General features: G+C 46.9%; 1 protein-coding gene across 3 annotated transcripts in view; it reads right to left on the bottom strand.

The window, feature by feature from the left end:
* Spn (protein phosphatase 1 regulatory subunit spinophilin) overlaps window positions 1-12,500 on the bottom strand; it is a 340,216-nt gene that overhangs the window by 224,438 nt on the left and 103,278 nt on the right. The window contains exon 1 of one of the 3 annotated variants that reach the window (XM_071688245.1): window positions 10,294-10,426. The exons of the other annotated variants lie outside the window; for them this stretch is intronic. The gene's annotated coding sequence lies outside the window, so the exon portion shown is untranslated. Of the gene's footprint in view, window positions 1-10,293; window positions 10,427-12,500 lie in introns of those variants that run through there. 3 annotated transcript variants of the gene reach the window in all.

Here is a 12,500-nt window from a genome sequence, read left to right as displayed (position 1 = left end):
ACATCAACCTACGGAAGAGGAACCTGGCCTCTCCCCCAGCTTATCGTCTGTCCTCCCTCCCCAGCTTATCGTCTGTCTCCTCCCCCAGCTTATCGTCTGTCCTCCCTCCCCCAGCTTATCGTCTGTCCTCCCTCCCCAGCTTATCGTCTGTCCTCCCTCCCCCAGCTTATCGTCTGTCGCCTCCTCCAGCTTATCGTCTGTCCTCCCCCAGCTTATCGTCTGTCTCCTCTCCCCCAGCTTATCGTCTGTCCTCCCTCCCCCAGCTTATCGTCTGTCTCCTCTCCCCCAGCTTATCGTCTGTCCTCCCTCCCCCAGCTTATCGTCTGTCCTCCCTCCCCCAGCTTATCGTCTGTCCTCCCTCCCCCAGCTTATCGTCTGTCTCCTCCCCCAGCTTATCGTCTGTCCTCCCTCCCCCAGCTTATCGTCTGTCTCCTCCCCCAGCTTATCGTCTGTCCTCCCTCCCCAGCTTATCGTCTGTCCCCTCCCCCAGCTTATCGTCTGTCCTCCCTCCCCAGCTTATCGTCTGTCCTCCCTCCCCCAGCTTATCGTCTGTCCTCCCTCCCCCAGCTTATCGTCTGTCCCCTCCCCCAGCTTATCGTCTGTCCTCCCTCCCCAGCTTATCGTCTGTCCTCCCTCCCCCAGCTTATCGTCTGTCTCCTCTCCCCAGCTTATCGTCTGTCCTCCCTCCCCAGCTTATCGTCTGTCCTCCCTCCCCCAGCTTATCGTCTGTCCTCCCTCCCCCAGCTTATCGTCTGTCTCCTCTCCCCCAGCTTATCGTCTGTCCTCCCTCCCCAGCTTATCGTCTGTCTCCTCTCCCCCAGCTTATCGTCTGTCTCCTCTCCCCAGCTTATCGTCTGTCCCCTCCCCCAGCTTATCGTCTGTCCCCTCCCCAGCTTATCGTCTGTCCTCCCTCCCCCAGCTTATCGCCTGTCCCTCCCCCAGCTTATCGCCTGTCCCTCCCCAGCTTATCGTCTGCCCTCCCCCAGCTTATCGCCTGTCCCTCCCCAGCTTATCGTCTGTCCCCTCCCCCAGCTTATCGCCTGTCCCTCCCCCAGCTTATCGCCTGTCCCTCCCCCAGCTTATCGTCTGTCCCCTCCCCCAGCTTATCGCCTGTCCCTCCCCAGCTTATCGTCTGCCCTCCCCCAGCTTATCGCCTGTCCCTCCCCAGCTTATCGTCTGTCCTCCCCCAGCTTATCGTCTGTCCTCCCCCAGCTTATCGTCACAGTAGTACCAGGTCTGGAGAAAACACAGAGCTGGTGGAGAAGGTATACAGGGGGCGACGTATGTGGCATTCTAAAGTTACGCAGACTCTAACAATGTCTCCACACAAGGAGGAGAGATGAGTAGGGAGAGGTTTGATCACAGCCCACACGGCCTTTCAAACCACTCAAGACAACATGGCCATTGGACAGACAACATGGCCATTGGACAGACACCATGGCCATTGGACAGACACCATGGCCATTGGACAGACAACATGGCCATTGGACAGACAACATGGCCATTGGACAGACACCATGGCCACTGGACAGACAATATGGCCAATGGACAGACAACATGGCCATTGGACAGACACCATGGCCATTGGACAGACAACATGGCCATTGGACAGACACCATGGCCATTGGACAGACAACATGGCCATTGGACAGACAACATGGCCATTGGACAGACACCATGGCCATTGGACAGACAACATGGCCATTGGACAGACACCATGGCCATTGGACAGACAACATGGCCATTGGACAGACAACATGGCCATTGGACAGATAACAAGACACCATGGCCATTGGACAGACAACATGGCCATTGGACAGATAACATGGCCATTGGACAGACACCATGGCCATTGGACAGACAACATGGCCATTGGACAGACACCATGGCCATTGGACAGACAACATGGCCATTGGACAGACAACATGGTCATTGGACAGATAACAAGACACCATGGCCATTGGACAGACAACATGGCCATTGGACAGATAACATGGCCATTGGACAGTTATGGTCTGAAAGTTGTGAAACCATTGCATGAAACAGCAAGATCCAAACATGAAATTTGTACATAAAAAATAAAAGAATTTATAGCAATACTTTTATTAACCACACACACAAACGACAGACGTACACAGCGATGCCCTACGTGTTCGCCATGCTAGGCCAAAGAAAGAGACACACAGACAACACCACTTGCCGGTTAAATGCTGTATGGGTTCGAACCCCCCAGCTGTCACAATACATTCCCCATCCAAGCGTATCAAATTATACTCTCCAGGTTACGTATGTGAAGTCCCTCTCCCTAGTTGTGGAAGCCATGTCTTCCAGCATAAAAACAGTGTGGTAAAACAGCGTCTCTTTTATCCATTTCCAGAACAGGACGATCAAAACAATTCAAAATGCCACTGAACTCACAATCTCTGAGCAATTATGATCTTGACTCATTATCCAAACACAATTCCACTCTGGAAAGATGAACAGCTCTGGGAAAACAAGAAAACTTGTCTTCTCTTGTTTTGAAAACTCGTATATTCCAGCCAGCCATTATTATATTCATGATAATGACCCATTACTGGTCGTTGAAGGTCTGGCCATTAGACATAACCATCGTTAGACACCCGTACTACCCTATTCCCTCATGAGAGATCGTAATTTAATAGTTATTAATTATATATACATCTCGTTTATTGATTAATTCAAACTCATGAACTACAACAACCAAGTTGTCATTTATGACCAATAGGATATGATGAACTACCTTACGATGACCTAATGGCCCTTAACGAGGCTTTACCACTCTAACGATCATACAGGCCTAATGACGTCATGACCCGCTGGCAGTAGGCAACCACCCGCGGGCGGAGTCCGGGAGGACGCATTGACCTGACTTTGATGATATGACATCTTCAAAATCTAATTCAAATATGATTTTGATACCAGATTGTGGTTGTGAGAGGTTTCCAGAACCTTCCAGAAGCTGGGGTTTCCAGAGCCTTCCAGAAGCTGAGGTTTCCAGAACCTTCCAGAAGCTGGGGTTTCCAGAGCCTTCCAGAAGCTGAGGTTTCCAGAACCTTCCAGAAGCTGAGGTTTCCAGAGCCTTCCAGAAGCTGAGGTTTCCAGAGCCTTCCAGAAGCTGAGGTTTCCAGAGCCTTCCAGAAGCTGGGGTTTCCAGAACCTGGGGTTTCCAGAACGTTCCAGAAGCTGAGGTTTCCACAACCTTCCAGAAGCTGAGGTTTCCAGAACCTTCCAGAAGCTGGGGTTTCCAGAGCCTTACAGAAGCTGAGGTTTCCACAACCTTCCAGAAGCTGGGGTTTCCAGAACCTTCCAGAAGCTGGGGTTTCCAGAATCTTCCAGAAGCTGAGGTTTCCAGAACCTTCCAGAAGCTGAGGTTTCCAGAGCCTTCCAGAAGCTGAGGTTTCCAGAACCTTCCAGAAGCTGAGGTTTCCAGAGCCTTCCAGAAGCTGGGGTTTCCAGAACGTTCCAGAAGCTGAGGTTTCCACAACCTTCCAGAAGCTGAGGTTTCCAGAGCCTTCCAGAAGCTGGGGTTTCCAGAACGTTCCAGAAGCTGAGGTTTCCACAACCTTCCAGAAGCTGAGGTTTCCACAACCTTCCAGAAGCTGGGGTTTCCAGAACCTGGGGTTTCCAGAACCTTCCAGAAGCTGGGGTTTCCAGAATCTTCCAGAAGCTGAGGTTTCCACAACCTTCCAGAAGCTGAGGTTTCCACAACCTTCCAGAAGCTGAGGTTTCCAGAACCTTCCAGAAGCTGAGGTTTCCAGAGCCTTCCAGAAGCTGGGGTTTCCAGAACCTTCCAGAAGCTGAGGTTTCCAGAACCTTCCAGAAGCTGAGGTTTCCAGAACCTTCCAGAAGCTGAGGTTTCCAGAACCTTCCAGAAGCTGAGGTTTCCAGAACCTTCCAGAACCTGGGGTTTCCAGAACCTTCCAGAAGCTGGGGTTTCTAGAACCTTCCAGAAGCTGAGGTTTCCAGAACCTTCCAGAAGCTGGGGTTTCCAGAGCCTTCCAGAAGCTGAGGTTTCCACAACCTTCCAGAAGCTGGGGTTTCCAGAGCCTTCCAGAAGCTGAGGTTTCCAGAACCTTCCAGAAGCTGGGGTTTCCAGAACCTTCCAGAAGCTGGGGTTTCCAGAACCTGGGGTTTCCAGAACCTTCCAGAAGCTGGGGTTTCCAGAACCTTCCAGAAGCTGAGGTTTCCACAACCTTCCAGAAGCTGGGGTTTCCAGAACCTTCCAGAAGCTGGGGTTTCCAGAACCTTCCAGAAGCTGGGGTTTCCAGAGCCTTCCAGAAGCTGAGGTTTCCAGAACCTTCCAGAAGCTGGGGTTTCCAGAACCTTCCAAAAGCTGGGGTTTCCAGAACCTGGGGTTTCCAGAACCTTCCAGAAGCTGGGGTTTCCAGAACCTTCCAGAAGCTGAGGTTTCCACAACCTTCCAGAAGCTGGGGTTTCCAGAGCCTTCCAGAAGCTGAGGTTTCCACAACCTTCCAGAAGCTGGGGTTTCTAGAGCCTTCCAGAAGCTGTTTCCAGAACCTTCCAGAAGCTGGGGTTTCCAGAACCTTCCAGAAGCTGGGTTTCCAGAACTCCAGAAGCTGGGGTTTCCAGAACCTTCCAGAAGCTGGGGTTTCCAGAACCTTCCAGAAGCTGGGGTTTCCAGAACCTTCCAGAAACTGGGTTTCCAGAACCTTCCAGAAGCTGGGGTTTCCAAATTCTGGAAAGTTCTGGAAACCTTGGATTCTGGCACTAAAGTTCTGGAAATTTCCAGGAATTTCTGGAACCAGAAACAGCAGGTCGTAAACTGCAGCATCCTGGACGGTACGACCCTTGAACACGACGGTACGACCCTTGAACACGACGGCATACGACCCTTGAACACGACGGTATACGACCCTTGAACACGACGGTATACGACCCTTGAACACGACGGTATACGACCCTTGAACACGACGGTATACGACCCTTGAGCACGACGGTATACGACCCTTGAACACGACGGCATACGACCCTTGAACACGACGGTACGACCCTTGAACACGACGGTATACGACCCTTGAACACGACGGTATACGACCCTTGAACACGACGGTATACGACCCTTGAACACGACGGTATATGACCCTTGAACACGACGGTATACAACCCTTGAACACGACGGTATACGACCCTTGAACACGACGGTATACAACCCTTGAACACGACGGTATACGACCCTTGAACACGACGGTATACGACCCTTGAACACGACGGTATACGACCCTTGAACACGACGGTATACAACCCTTGAACACGACGGTATACGACCCTTGAACACGACGGTATATGACCCTTTAGCAACACAAGGAATACAACCAGACTACAACACTGATGTATATATATATATATATATATATATATATATATATATATATATATATATATATATATATATATATATATATATATGAAGCCCCATCAACTCTCTAACAACCAGAAATACCTAACTACAACACCCTTAATAACTTCCACAAACTCAAAACATCTACTAACAATAGATCTATTCCTACAATAAATCTATTCCTCCAATAGATCTATGTCTATCTTTGTATCTATCAATCCTATCTATTCCAGGACAGAGCACAAGTCTATTCTAATACAAAAAAATGGAATTTTGAAATCACGTAAATTCACATTAAAAAAACTAATTCCTTTAGATTAAATATTCGTAAATCATTTAAATTTCTCCCGTTTTTGAAGCCTTTAAAAAAAGGCTTAATTTTTTTTTGTCTTTTCTTTAACCGCCCGTGGATGTGGTAGATTATATTTGTGTTTCTAAACTTACAATTCACTTCAAAAATTCCCTCAAATCACAAGCATATTTTTTTGTCCTTCAGTAAATACATTCATGTAACACAAACACACACACACACACACACACACACACACACACACACACACGTAACACCAGGAAAAACACGCGTTTTTGTGTTGTTTTTGTGTTTTTAAATCAAGACATTTTCCTCAACACCAACGTGCAACACTCTCAAAGTTGGAACAGTTTTAGTAACACATTACAGTAAACTTTTCTCCAACACAACACAAACATTATGACCGACACAACACAAACAATATGACCAACACAACACAAACAATATGACCAACACAACACAAACAATATGACCAACACAACACAAACAATATGACCAACACAACACAAACAATATGACCAACAACACAAACAATATGACCAACACAACACAAACAATATGACCAACACAACACAAACAATATGACCAACACAACACAAACAATATGACCAACACAACACAAACAATATGACCAACACAACACACAAACAATGTGACCAACACAACACAAACAATATGACCAACACAACACAAACAATATGACCAACACAACACAAACAATATGACCAACACAACACAAACAATATGACCAACACAACACAAACAATATGACCAACAACACAAACAATATGACCAACACAACACAAACAATGTGACCAACACAACACAAACAATATGACCAACACAACACAAACAATATGACCAACAACACAAACAATATGACCAACACAACACAAACAATATGACCAACACAACACAAATAATATGACCAACACAACACAAACAATATGACCAACACAACACAAACAATATGACCAACAACACAAACAATATGACCAACAACACAAACAATATGACCAACAACACAAACAATATGATCAACAACACAAGCAATATGACCAACACAACACAAACAATATGACCAACACAACACAAACAATATGACCAACACAACACAAGCAATATGACCAACACAACACACACAATATGACCAACACAACACAAACAATATGACCAACACAACACAAACAATATGATCAACACAACACAAACAATATGACCAACACAACACAAACAATATGACCAACAAAACACAAACAATATGACCAACACAACACAAACAATATGACCAACACAACACAAACAATATGATCAACACAACACAAACAATATGACCAACACAACACAAACAATATGACCAACAAAACACAAACAATATGACCAACACAACACAAACAATATGACCAACACAACACAAACAATATGATCAACACAACCCAAACAATATGATCAACACAACACAAACAATATGACCAACAAAACACAAACAATATGACCAACACAACACAAACAATATGATCAACACAACACAAACAATATGACCAACACAACACAAACAATATGACCAACACAACACAAACAATATGACTAACAACACAAACAATATGATCAACACAACATACACAATATGACCAACACAACACAAACAATATGACCAACACAGCACAAACAATGTGATCAACACAACACAAACTATATGACCAACACAACACACACAATATGACCAACACAACACAAACAATATGACCAACACAACACACACAATATGACCAACACAACACAAACAATATGACCAACAACACAAACAATATGACCAACACAACACAAACAATATGATCAACACAACACAAACAATATGACCAACACAACACAAACAATATGACCAACACAACACAAACAATATGATCAACACAACACAAACAATATGACCAACACAACACAAACAATATGACCAACACAACACAAACAATATGACCAACACAACACAAACAATATGACCAACACAACACAAACAATATGACCAACACAACACAAACAATATGACCAACACAACACAAACAATGTGACCAACACAACACAAACAATAAGACCAACACAGCACAAACAATATGACCAACACAACACACACAATATGACCAACACAACACACACACATATGACAACACAACACAACAATATGACCAACAACACACAAATATGACCAACACAACACAAACAATATGACCAACACAACACACACAAATGACCAACACAACAACACAATATCAACACACAAACAATACAACAACACACACAACAACACAACACACACATACAACAAAACATACACACAACACAACAACAACCAAACAAACACAACACATACAAAACACACAAACACCAACCATCACACAATAACACACACAACACACACTACAACAACACAACACAAACAACAAACACAAACACAACACACACAAAACCACACCACACACAACACCACACAAACACACAACACACACACACCACACACACACACACACACATACACGACACACACACAACCCCATACACCACCACACCACCACCACACTAGACACAACACACACCAATTCCACCACCACACACCTAACACACCATACACACAAACACATACACACACCACACACACACACACACACACACACACACACACACACACACACACACACACACACATACGCGCACGACGACACACGCACGACACCCCCCCTCTCCCCCTCCCCCTCCCCCCCTCCCCTCCAAGAACAGCAGAGATGCATTCACGGCTCAATACTGACCCGCCTACGTCACACAGCGCCCTGCCCTGATAACGGCATGACGAAATGATATGGCCTATACACATCGCCTATACACATCATCCATATACATTACCTATACACATTACCTATATACATCGCCTATACACATCATCTATATACATTACCTATACACATCACCTATATACATTACTTATACACATCACCTATATACATTACCTATACACATCACCTATATACATTACCTATACACATCACCTATATACATTACCTATTCACATCACCTGTATATATTTCCTATACACATCACCCATATACATTACCTATACACATTACCTATATACACTACCTATACACATCTATATATATCGCCTATATACATTACCTATACACATTATCTATATACACCGCCTATACATAACACATGCATCACATATATACATCGTCTACACACATCGTCCAAACACATCACCTATATACGTCACCTATACAAAACAAATATACACATCACCTATATACATCACCTATACACATCGCCTGTATACATCGACTATACACCACCTATATACATCGCCTATATACTTTACCTGTACATATCACCTATATAAATCACCTATGTACATCGCCCATACACACACACACACGACTTCAACATACACATTGAAGACATTTTTCGTAAATGAAATTCACCTCATTTACAACTGCCAGGTCAGAACTCATTTACATCATCCAACGCTGAAGTCATTTACACATTTACAACGTAATTTACCAGGTGTTCCCACCTCATTTACATATTTTCAAAGTGGTTTACAAGCCAATTTCAACCTCATTTACATATTTTCAAAGTGGTTTACAATCCAATATCAACCTCATTTACATGTTTTCAAAGTGATTTTCAAAAAATCACGTCATTTACATATTTTTCAAGTCATTTACACTGCAATTTTCTGCTTAGAAACATCACTGTGATTCATTTACACGTTGCGCCTCGTTTTACAAATCTGTAAATCATTTACGAATCCATTTACAACGGAGGTGGTACTCAAAATACAACGCAGTAAGAAGGTCACTTTAAGATGGGCTGAAGACAGTGCTAATCCACCTTTCCTTCGAATTTACAGCCTTACAGACATTTACACGAAGGTGTAAACACTTCATTTACAGGTTTTTTTCTTGTGATTTTCAATTGTATTTTCAATATATCTTTTTCTTTTTCTTTTTCTTTTTTACACCTAGGCATTTACATGATTTACATATGTTCACCCCACTGTTTTTTACACGTGTTATTTACAACACCACCACTCTGTTTTTTCAATGATTTACACTTCCACTGGTCAGTTCAATTTACAATCAATTTACAGGACACTTCCTGACACCCAGTTTGACATTTACAGCCCACGCGAGATGTCATTTACACTCGACCCCCGTCGTACACTCGAGAGCGGAGACTCATTTACATCCGGCTAACACCGAGCGTTTACAAGCCCACTGGGAGTCATTTACATCTCCGAACGGTCAAGGAACAGGGGGGGGGGAGGGGGGGCTGATTTACACACACACAGACACACACACACACACCCCTGGTGGGGGGTGGTGGGGGGGGGGAGGGAGGGAGAGACACGCACTGGCCGCATGCGGCGTGGTGGTGGTGGGGTGAGGAGGGGGGGAGAGACCCACTAGTGGCCGCATGCGGCGTGGTGGTGGGGGGGAGAGACCCACTGGCCGCATGCGGCGTGGTGAGGGGGTGAGGAGGGGGGGGAGAGACCCACTAGTGGCCGCATGCGGCGGCGTGGTGAGGGGGTGAGGAGGGGGGGGGAGAGACCCACTAGTGGCCGCATGCGGCGTGGTGGTACACCACAGCCAAGGCCCCCCCGCAGCCGGCGCCACTGCTGAACGGAGCGCACGGCGGTCCACGTCTTGCTGCGGCGCTCTTCCGCTTGCGACTGAGGCCGGCGATGGCGGCGGCTGCGACCGCGGTAACGGGGGGGGGGGGGGACGAGGACCCCCCCCATCCCTACCTTCTTCCCTCCCGCGTGTACACACACACACACACACACACACACACACACACACACACACACACACACACACACACACACGTACGTATGTGCGTACACACACACACACACACACACACACACGTACGTATGTTCGTACACACACACACACACACACACACACACACACACACACGTACGTATGTGCGTACACACACACACACGTACGTATGTACGTACACACACACACACACACACACACACACACACACGTACGTATGTGCGTACACACACACACACACACACACACACACACACGTACGTATGTGCGTACACACACACACACACACGTACGTATGTGCGTACACACACACACACACACACACACGTACGTATGTGCGTACACACACACACACGTACGTATGTGCGTACACACACACACACACACACACACACACACACACACACACACACACGCACGTACGTACACACACTCACACACGTACATATGTACACACGCGCACACGCACGTACGTACACACACACACGCGCGCACACGCACGTACGTACACACACACACACACACACACACACACGCATGTACGTGCACACACTCACACACGTACGTATGTACACATACACGCGCACACGCACGTACGTACACACACACACACACACACACACTCACCCGGACGCTTAAAGGAGATGATGTACTCTGGGAATCTCATGCCTTTCCTCTCCCTCACTCTCACTCTCTCACTCTCTCACTCTCTCTCTCTCTCTCTCTCTCTCTCTCTCTCTCTCTCTCCAGCCGGCTGAATAACTGCTGCGGGCCGGCGAGCCACATGGGCTGGAGGAACACGGCAAAATAGCCATCATGGAGGCGTCTGGACACGAGAAGAAGGCTCGGGAACCGGCAAATTAAGCGTTAGGGACCGGCAAAATAAGCGTTTGGGAGCCGGCAAAATAAGCGTTGGGAGCCGGCAAAATAAGCTTTAGGAACCGGCAAAATAACTACCGAAAGCCGGACAAATAACAAGCAACTGGCAACATAACTCGAGAACCGGCAAAATAACTTTAAGGGAACCGGCAGGATAGAGAGAGGGGGGAGAAGGGGAGACATTACATCCCTTAGCTCCCCCCTCTGCCACGTGTATGGTCGACATGAGTCATGAGGAAGTAAGCTCCCCTTGCCATGAGGTAAGCTCCCCAGACATCGTGCTGAGATAAGCTCCCCAACCAACAGCGCCGAGGTAAGCTCCCCAGCCTCCTTGTTATGAGGTAAGCTCCCCAGACATCGTGCTGAGATAAGCTCCCCAACCAACAGCGCCCAGGTAAGCTCCCCAGCCTCCTTGTTATGAGGTAAGTTCCCCGGCCTCCTTGTTATGAGGTAAGCTCCCCAGCCTCCTTGTTATGAGGTAAGCTCCCCAGACATCGTGCTGAGATAAGCTCCCCAACCAACAGCGCCCAGGTAAGCTCCCCAGCCTCCTTGTTATGAGGTAAGCTCCCCAGCCTCCTTGTTATGAGGTAAGCTCCCCAGCCTCCTTGTTATGAGGTAAGCTCCCCAGCCTCCTTGTTATGAGGTAAGCTCCCCAGCCTCCTTGTTATGAGGTAAGCTCCCCAGACATCGTGCTGAGATAAGCTCCCCAACCAACAGCGCCCAGGTAAGCTCCCCAGCCTCCTTGTTATGAGGTAAGCTCCCCAGCCTCCTTGTTATGAGGTAAGCTCCCCAGCCTCCTTGTTATGAGGTAAGCTCCCCAACCAACAGCGCCCAGGTAAGCTCCCCAGCCTCCTTGTTATGAGGTAAGCTCCCCAGCCTCCTTGTTATGAGGTAAGCTCCCCAGACATCGTGCTGAGATAAGCTCCCCAACCAACAGCGCCCAGGTAAGCTCCCCAGCCTCCTTGTTATGAGGTAAGCTCCCCAGCCTCCTTGTTATGAGGTAAGCTCCCCAGCCTCCTTGTTATAAGGTAAGCTCCCCAGCCCAGTGGTCTATAAGGTAAGCTCCCCAGCCCAATCATCTAAGTTATCCATCTTC

The sequence above is a fragment of the Panulirus ornatus genome, chromosome 45, assembly GCF_036320965.1.
Source record: "Panulirus ornatus isolate Po-2019 chromosome 45, ASM3632096v1, whole genome shotgun sequence".
NCBI classification, from domain to species: Eukaryota; Metazoa; Arthropoda; class Malacostraca; order Decapoda; family Palinuridae; genus Panulirus; species Panulirus ornatus.
Note: the sequence above shows the minus strand (reverse complement) of the source record. Positions and strands in the feature narration are given on the sequence as shown.